This window comes from Sycon ciliatum, unplaced genomic scaffold, assembly GCF_964019385.1.
Source record: "Sycon ciliatum unplaced genomic scaffold, ocSycCili1.1 SCAFFOLD_1537, whole genome shotgun sequence".
Taxonomy (NCBI): domain Eukaryota; kingdom Metazoa; phylum Porifera; class Calcarea; order Leucosolenida; family Sycettidae; genus Sycon; species Sycon ciliatum.
This window is the reverse complement of record NW_027044542.1, coordinates 1-10,000: the sequence shown is the minus strand read 5'-3', so window position 1 is coordinate 10,000 and position 10,000 is coordinate 1. Positions and strand designations below refer to the sequence as shown.

General features: G+C 46.3%; 1 long non-coding RNA gene across 1 annotated transcript in view; it reads right to left on the bottom strand.

Moving 5' to 3' along the window:
* Window positions 1-922, bottom strand: part of LOC135830400 (uncharacterized) — an 8,090-nt gene extending 7,168 nt beyond the window's left edge. Inside the window, exon 1 of the long non-coding RNA XR_010556029.1 lies at window positions 850-922. This is a non-coding gene — a long non-coding RNA (uncharacterized LOC135830400). The remainder of the gene's footprint in view (window positions 1-849) is intronic.
* Between the last annotated feature and the right edge of the window lie 9,078 nt (window positions 923-10,000).

Sequence of the window (10,000 nt, the reverse complement as noted above, 5' to 3'; positions counted from 1 at the left end):
AATAATCTATCGTCATGCGCTCCTCTCTGACTAGAGTCTCTCATTTTTAAAATGTTCTCCTTGTCAAGCAAGATCTACTGTGCTAGCTGCATATCCGTTGCTACAGGAATATGTAGCTGAAACAAACACATGAATAGGGGCGCAAACAGAATACACTTTAGGCTTAGGCCGCATACCACCACACGATCTTCACGCTTTTGAGGGAGGCGAGGAGGAAAGCAGTATGATGATCATGAGCAGCGCCTCACCCGCGAAGCGTCAACAGTTATTATTACGTATTAATAATGTGACGGCTGATGGAGAGAATTTTGAGAGGTAGTGTTAGTACATGTACTTATTTTCACATCCGCACTTGCTCACCATTCCGATACTTTGTTGATATTGACATGCTAGTCCGCCTGCAGGATCTCTAGCTGCCCTCTTAGGCGTAGATGACATCGAAGAGTGTCTCGGTAGTAGGCACTCCTGGTCAGTGTTTGATGCTAGATAGTGCATGTCTGACAAGTCACAATCTTATCAAGTTGGTCACAACTCTCTAATGCACAACTTGTGCCCCACTTTTTCCAATTTTTCTAAATCCAAAGTTGTTGTATAATGGTGTGTTGTTTTCCTGTGTGAAGGCATTCCTCAAACTGTCTTCGTTTAGTCGCGTGCATGTGCGATATGAGCATGCGCGATGTTGTAGTCGAGAGTCCTTTTGTCAGTCTTCTTGTTCGTCTCTTTGCATGTAGTCTGCGTTTCCGTCATGTCAATGAGATAATAATGTTACAAACAAGTCTTGTCCTTTGTGTCCTGCATCCCGGGGAACGAAATGGCTGTGATTCAGTTACAAGTCAAATGCTAACTTACTCTTTTCTTCGTTGTTGAAGAAGCCAGTGAGTGAGTCGACAAAATCCGCATGCAACTTGATCTGCGAGAGACTAAAATACAAAGAGAAAAACAAGAAATTCCGTGACACCGTGCGGAAAGACAAGGCTCACAACAGTACCATACTTTGCAACATTATCATCGAGGTGAAACGAAGCTCCCAAGAGTTTGCAACTGTACATGGGTTTCCCATGGGTCCATTGATGGCAACAACTCACATCATGTGGTACACTGGTCACATACATGTAATTGTATGTTTCCAGCCCCCTTTTAGCCGAAGGAGTGGAACAGTAAAAATAGCACTCCCTGACAAAAACATACTCAGGTCATGGGAGTCATCATCAGCAGGCATCCAAACTGTGACAACAGTATTAACACAGCCCTACTGGAAAACAGGTGTATGTAGCGCGTGCGACACCTTCGAGTACTAATTTTTTGACCCCGCCCGTCAAAGTGACTGGTACCGTATTTTTCCGGTTGTAAGTCGACCTTCTACGACTTAAAATAGACGGTGAAAGGGTGGGGGTCGACTTACAACCGGGATTCGACTTATAACCGGGAACTATCAGTATCTTACAAAAAAATGACCTGCACTGCATGCACGAGTGCACCATGTGTACACATTGTTGCCAGTTTATTGGCATTTTTTAAGGATTGGGACGTTATACCCTCCAATAAGGAATGTTCACATGATTTGTTGATGTGTAAGTAGCAAGAGGTGGTTAGTAGTGCTTCGTTGGGTGAACACTTTGAAACTCAGAATTGAGACCTCCGGATACAGAATTTCGATCCGCTTCAACTTGCTGGCGATGTTGATCTGTGCAGCTGCCGCTGGAGCAGTCCGTGGCGCAGGTCGAGCTGCGGTGCCTCCGACATATGTCGGAACTGGGGCGAATACTGCGGTCTGGGGTGCTTGCATGCCAGCGCTGGGTCTCACACCGTACTGTGACGCTCTGGCAGAGATGGTGTGCGACGGTCCAGTAGACACAGGTGAGTTGTACACGACTGCACTATTGCTCGCACTCCACTGCGGTTGCTGTTGTTGTTGTTGGTACATGTATGCCTGCTGCGGCCTAGCACTATTGTTGCCATACGTTGCATACATCATACTAGGTGTTTGATCAGCAGGATCGTGGATCAGGAAGCCTTGTTCCTGATTTATAGCGGGAGCGTTGCTGCCCGTGGTCATAGTTGCAAATGACGCTGGCAGCACTGAACTACGTGGCTGGTACTCTGCAGCTGCTGCAGATAAAGCGGTGCATGCATTGCTGTTGATCATATCCGTTTGCGGTGGCGCGTGTGCTGACGCGGTTGCCATGGCAACGGTCGGAAAGGGTTCGGCAGGTTCCCCCACACGTTGACCACTGAACATTACAACACGACTGTCCGGCTCTACTTTCACCCGTTCTCCATAGTCTGCAGCCCTGGGCAACATAACCCGCGCATCGTCCTGGCGACCAAGAAACGGTGCATCTTGGAGCGCCGCACGCAGATCTAGAATTTCTCTGCTTTCCTCTCGTACTGACGCCAGTAAAGGCGTTGCCCCTCTCAGTGGCGATTGCTTGGGACTGGGAGTCTGCCTGGTCGACGCTGCCAGGCTCGCTCTGCTGCTCCTGATGAGCACACTCCTGGCCAATTCCATGGCATCGGAATACTGGCCTTCCAGCTGCTTGTACTGCTTCTGGAGACCAGCATGTCTCCTAGAGTCAGTGTCCACCACCGCTTCCATGTACTCCATGATGACCTTCTTGGTCTCGTTATACACTGTCGTCAAGTGGCTTCTCCATGCCTTTACGTCATCTTGGTTCGGCACCTCATTCGTTGACTCCACTGTCAAATTTCTCCTCGTATTTGTGAAATCCGTTTTCAGCTCTCGCTTTTTCCGTGCGAGGTCTTCTAGTTTTACCTCCATGATGGCTCCGTGAAAACCATCCTCTGCTACCAATATTTTGGAGTTGACAGGAGGGCATGCACATCGAAACCACGCCTTGTCAACGACCCGTTCTTTCTCAGTTTTAACGACCACACTCAGCAAAGAACAAAACAACAACGAAACACAACGACACACCAACGCTGATGTGGCATCGCAAATCCCGTACCGTGCACGCAGGCACTGCACTAGCACTGGGTTGCAACAGAAAAAAGACGCGCTGCAAGCGTGCCGCGCCAAGCAGCGAGTGAGTACAGAACGCGTACTAATGCCAGTCATGGCAACGGAAGATAAAATTATGGAGATCGACCCGCGCGCATGGTTCGATCGAGAGCAGAGTACGAAAAAAGCACACATTCAAAGTTCAAACTGTGCAACAGAAGCAGAAGAGGAAAACGAAAATGAACACTTGTCGTGAAGTGAAGTGCTTCTGTCCAAGGGTGCTTGCACCCGACGGGGTGACAGCGCCCCTAGTCAGACAATACAAGGCAAACGAAATAGCAATTAGCTGAGTCACAGCGCGGGACTCCGAAACGAAAACCGGTGAGTATGTAAATATTAATTGTTTCGCACCTGCTGTACAACGTAACAATTCGTAACGTAATTTCAAACTAGCACTCGTAGAATTGTAGTGCGAATGTGCCACTCGATTATAGTAACAACGACAAAGAGATACTCTTCTAAACAGACGTATCCCCTCTTGTCTATATTCAACCATCACCAGCAATCAGCGACATCAACACTAGGACATATGGGCCAAGTGCCAGTGGCGACCTGCCCGGCTGATGCAAACGACTTTGCTTGATGTGTTCCTCAACACATATCCAGTGGTGGCAAATATTTTTCGCCCAAAATCGGACACCCTTCACCGCCAAGGCTGGCCACATGGTGCGAATTTTTCTCCTCAGAAATTTGTTTCCAGAGAATTCAAAATATTGCTCAAAATGCCATGAAAATTCGCTTTGTTGCCATAGTAACCGATATTGCACCCCAAAGTTGTCATGAATTAATAATTATTTTGTAATGCACTGTGCCATCCAGGCATTTTACTTTAGCGCCAGCCTTTATAAGCACATCAGTGTACAGTGATTTGTGCCTTGGCTTTAGTTGCGCCGAAAAGTGAAAATACAGGACTTCTGCATTGGGAATAACTGATCCCTGACATTAGTGAGGTTTTGCATTCCAAAATTCGGCAAAAAGATTCGGCACGCGGGAGCGAGGTCGAAAATGCACACGAAGATTCGGCATGTTTGTTCGGAAAAAGCTCACTTTGCCGAAAATGTTTTTCGGATGAATTTTCTTGTAGAATAGCGCTAGCGCGTGATTTATTCAACGAGGTTTCTTATCTCGGTATGGCTTCGCAGGCGTCTTTGGCGACATAGCATCGTCAGCTACCTCTGATTGCTCCTCTCCACTGCCTGTCTACTCTCCATCGCCTGGAGTGTCCTCACCGTCATCTGTGTGGCTGAAAAGACTGGCAATACGCATAAAATTTGACTTGGCCATGGAGTTGGTTTTTCTGAGGAGACTGAGGAGGCAGGTTTGGCCCTCGACTCTTTGGGCGATCGAAGTTCGTTGGAATCAGCAAGAAAGGGAGCACGGGACAGGACGCTGCTGATGCTGGGGCTCACGAAAAGAAAACTAGGGCTCAAACGGTCACGGTTTTACGCCCAACGGTTAACTGCTAAGCTAACGGTCGGTTTAACGGTCATAACCTGTAAGCCACGGCAATCCTGCGAACTCTTTTTTAACCGTATATTTGACTATACTTATTCAAAAAATGTACCCTATTCAGCACAACGCACACATGTATATTCTCTTGCATGCTCATTCATACTGTTAGGTACCACCTCCCGTACATTTCTAGCTGGCCTGCATGCCCTTGCGTACGCACCTTTTGTCTCCTTTTGCTCCGTTGGCCTGGGTAGCTACTTGCGCGCCCATATTTGCCATAGCTACCCAGGCCCTTTATCTTGCCGTTTAGACTTGATCTCACTCTCTCTTTCCTCACTCTTCAATGTAGTCGTTTCGTTCGTCTTGGTCTCTTGTCTCGTCGTCTATAATAAATGTCGTTCCCACTAACCTGTTCCCGTTGTAATGTCTGGATATGTCGTCAGTCGTCCTGTTTCGAACTCAACATTGGCGCCCGATTATTGATCGACCCATGACCCTGAGATCATCCCATGCCCAGCCGTCCTCAACCACCATTCGTCTCGTCTATGTCAACCTCGTCTCGTCCATGTCAGTTTCGTCTCTCCTACGCCAACCTTACCTCGTCTATTCTCGTTCAAGCCATGCAGGTCAGCTACCTTTCTCTCTTTCTTTTTTTTGTATGCTTCTTCGTCAAATTTATTTTCGTGAATTTTTTGTAGTGTGTGCGCGCGCGTGTGTTCGTAAAACATAACCAAGTTAGGGGTCCGATCATGGTGAGCCACGCTCTAATTTTTGGATGTTTAGCAAAAGTGTAACTAGGCTGTATTAGCCGTGCAAAATACTAGTAATTCACGTTCCTCGTCAAACTCCAATTGTTATTTCACACAATAAGTAGTACAGGAATGATCTGTACGAGTGCATTTTAGTACACACTTTCGTGAGATCCATGCGCGCGTGCAGTATGTGTGTGTGTGTGTGTGTGTTTTCTCCTCCAGTTCATTTTTTTAAAATCTTTTCCTCTCTTTTTTTTTTCTCTCCGCGAGGACGCGGGATTTTTTCATGGAGGGGTGGTATGTTAGGTACCACCTCCCGTACATTTCTAGCTGGCCTGCATGCCCTTGCGTACGCACCTTTTGTCTCCTTTTGCTCCGTTGGCCTGGGTAGCTACTTGCGCGCCCATATTTGCCATAGCTACCCAGGCCCTTTATCTTGCCGTTTAGACTTGATCTCACTCTCTCTTTCCTCACTCTTCAATGTAGTCGTTTCGTTCGTCTTGGTCTCTTGTCTCGTCGTCTATAATAAATGTCGTTCCCACTAACCTGTTCCCGTTGTAATGTCTGGATATGTCGTCAGTCGTCCTGTTTCGAACTCAACATTGGCGCCCGATTATTGATCGACCCACGACCCTGAGATCATCCCATGCCCAGCCGTCCTCAACCACCATTCGTCTCGTCTATGTCAACCTCGTCTCGTCCATGTCAGTTTCGTCTCTCCTACGCCAACCTTACCTCGTCTATTCTCGTTCAAGCCATGCAGGTCAGCTACCTTTCTCTCTTTCTTTTTTTTGTATGCTTCTTCGTCAAATTTATTTTCGTGAATTTTTTGTAGTGTGTGCGCGCGCGTGTGTTCGTAAAACATAACCAAGTTAGGGGTCCGATCATGGTGAGCCACGCTCTAATTTTTGGATGTTTAGCAAAAGTGTAACTAGGCTGTATTAGCCGTGCAAAATACTAGTAATTCACGTTCCTCGTCAAACTCCAATTGTTATTTCACACAATAAGTAGTACAGGAATGATCTGTACGAGTGCATTTTAGTACACACTTTCGTGAGATCCATGCGCGCGTGCAGTATGTGTGTGTGTGTGTGTGTGTTTTCTCCTCCAGTTCATTTTTTTAAAATCTTTTCCTCTCTTTTTTTTTCTCTCCGCGAGGACGCGGGATTTTTTCATGGAGGGGTGGTATGTTAGGTACCACCTCCCGTACATTTCTAGCTGGCCTGCATGCCCTTGCGTACGCACCTTTTGTCTCCTTTTGCTCCGTTGGCCTGGGTAGCTACTTGCGCGCCCATATTTGCCATAGCTACCCAGGCCCTTTATCTTGCCGTTTAGACTTGATCTCACTCTCTCTTTCCTCACTCTTCAATGTAGTCGTTTCGTTCGTCTTGGTCTCTTGTCTCGTCGTCTATAATAAATGTCGTTCCCACTAACCTGTTCCCGTTGTAATGTCTGGATATGTCGTCAGTCGTCCTGTTTCGAACTCAACAATACATACTCTCACACGAAGAGACCAGAATAATGATATGACCGAGTTGACAGCCCAGAAATTGCGTACGCGTGCGACAGCCTGCGAAAGTGCATACTTTGCAACGACCTGATACTTGAAAAATTGACTGAAAAGTTACTGCGAAACCGTTATCTTTATCGGTTAACTGTTAATTCTTCGTAACCGGTCTGCAACCGGCTAATCGGACTAAACGTTTGAGCCCTAAAGAAAACACATCACTTTCGACTTGCAAAACAAACGTTGGTGCGAAAATTCGACATTTTGATGTTCGACAAATGACCGAAGAACGCCGAACCGAAATTCGGAATGCAAAACCTCACTATTTTGGCTGCTTTTCGGATCTTTCCTTTTTCGGACCGGTTTTCGGAAGACCCTTCAAAAATCGGAAACTGTCCGAAAAATCGGACGGTTTGGCAGCACTGCATATCTTGTGGTGCTGTCGAAAATCCAGTTTTGTTGCTGCTTGTGTGGATAAACAGTATGCACAAAGCAGAGAGTAGTAAAATACTACTATATTACTACTCCCTGTCACAAAACATTACAATCATGTATTGACACCACTCCACTGCAGACAGGTACTAGCCTACTTGTACAGTATGCACAAAGCAGAGAGTAGTAAAATACTACTATATTACTACTCCCTGTCACAAAACATTACAATCATGTATTGACACCGCTCCACTGCAGACAGGTACTAGCCTACTTGTACAGTATGCACAAAGCAGAGAGTAGTAAAATACTACTATATTACTACTCCCTGTCACAAAACATTACAATCATGTATTGACACCACTCCACTGCAGACAGGTACTAGCCTACTTGTACAGTATGCACAAAGCAGAGAGTAGTAAAATACTACTATATTACTACTCCCTGTCACAAAATATTACAATCATGTACTGTATAAGCAGAAATATTCGTCTGGAATTAAATTTCGTCTTTTTCGTCCAAGGAGCTTTTGGACTAAATTAAATGTAGGACGAATATCGATTTGTCCAGCGTTTCTATACACTCTTATGATCCATGGACGAAATTTTCAACCGGACGAACTCCTTTTCTTTGGAGTTGGACGAAATTATTGACCGACGAAATTTTCTGCCTCTACAGTATTGACACCGCTCCACTGCAGACAGGTACTAGCCTACTTGTACAGTATGCACAAAGCAGAGAGTAGTAAAATACTACTATATTACTACTCCCTGTCACAAAATATTACAATCATGTACTGTATAAGCAGAAATATTCGTCTGGAATTAAATTTCGTCTTTTTCGTCCAAGGAGCTTTTGGACTAAATTAAATGTAGGACGAATATCGATTTGTCCAGCGTTTCTATACACTCTTATGATCCATGGACGAAATTTTCAACCGGACGAACTCCTTTTCTTTGGAGTTGGACGAAATTATTGACCGACGAAATTTTCTGCCTCTACAGTATTGACACCGCTCCACTGCAGACAGGTACTAGCCTACTTGTACAGTATGCACAAAGCAGAGAGTAGTAAAATACTACTATATTACTACTCCCTGTCACAAAACATTACAATCATGTATTGACACCACTCCACTGCAGACAGGTACTAGCCTACTTCTACCTACTGTACATCTACACACTCTCAGAAATTTCCTGGACCATTTTGAAAACACCGACCAATGTTCGGTTAACGTAGGAGTTAACCGTTGTTAACTGTCACGTACCATGAGTTAACCGTTGTTAACTGTCACGTACCATTGCTTCGCTGTTGGCCTTTATAACGGGTTGCATAACCCTCCTGACGTGTGTGCACAATCTTGCTCTCTCTACATACTGCTGTGTATCATAGACAACATGCCCACGCTCTGCGCATGCGCAGATTTCCTGTGCGCACAACAGAGCTTGCTGTCTTTCCAGTTTCCTTGCTTGCAGTCAGCTTTCAAATTCTGAACTCGAAAATTCTGATTTCTGATTTGAGTTTGCCTCCGTCCTGCTTCAGAGTGTCAGTCCTAGTTCTGCCGATTGGCTGCCGTCTTTAGTATTCGCTTTCCTTGTTCTCTCTCAGCTCAGTCCCGTCAGACTACGTGTCTTCAGCGGCCAGAGATTATTTGAGTATTATATTCTCACGATGCCGGCTCCGGCGTTTCTCGACCAGAAAAAAGACGCCATCGGCCAGAGTGGCAGCTCAACCTTCGGATACAGGACGTAATGTGCGTGTGCGGCGAAATCCTGGTCGTCACTTCAATCGCCCAGAACTCCAATACCTCCCCACTCGGATTCTGTTGTCTCTGACGTTGCGCCGTCAGTTTCTGCTGCCGCCGCCTTGAATGTGGCCCCTGATCCCGGGGCGGCAACTCAAACATCGGCCGCAGGCAGTAATGCGCGCGCGAGGGCAACTCCTGTTGTAATACAGATATCTACCCTTTTTATCACTGTTAATTTGATCATCGGAGTACAAGCCGCACTCCCATTTTTGGGTGAATTTTGAGCGTTCAACGTGTGGCTTATACTCCTGAAAATACGCTACATTTGGAAATATTGTGGACAGCTAAACAGTCAGTGTTCGTTCTGCAGAGTTGCACGTGTGATGAACGGACAGTGTACAATGCTGTCTCTCGAACCAAGATCGGAAATTTGAGTGCGTCGGCACTCAAATCCCCATCCCCAACCCCCTGGATATGTTTGGAATGAATCCAGAAACTCTCCTAGAGTAAACCAGCATGCATGTAACTGTTCTAGCAGTGAGACATGAAGCATCTCTGAAACTCACCGTGCTACTGACGCTGGCAGAGGGGCGAAATCAGTCAGCTTTCAAAGTTTCGCTAAGCCGCGGTGATCAGCTGAATTGTGCGCTACCTCAAGTTTCCACTCAACTGACTCGGACGGTGGGACGAATTGCTGAATGAAGTATTGGTGAGCGATGGAGTCTGCGCAAGGAACGTTAGCTACAGAGCACGCCTTCAAAGTTTCAAACAGTGGCTCAGCCGCTGGACTTCTATCTGTACAACTGTTTCTGTTTCTAGATGTTACTGAGCTAGGCCATGATAGGGTGCAACGAAACGAGTTCCTAACTCTGAGGTTGACTGCATGCAGCAGCTACAGCGGACTAACAGGAACCCAAATAACTCACCCTTGGCCTAGTACTAGTAGACTACTAGACAGAAAACTATCTCGGACCAGCTCCAAGGGACCATGGCATGGGCTTCACGTTTTGTCGTAGTACTACTAGATCTACATGACTCCCGATCTCAAGACTCAACCGAGTCAACGAGTAATCCCACAGCCGGGCACCGCT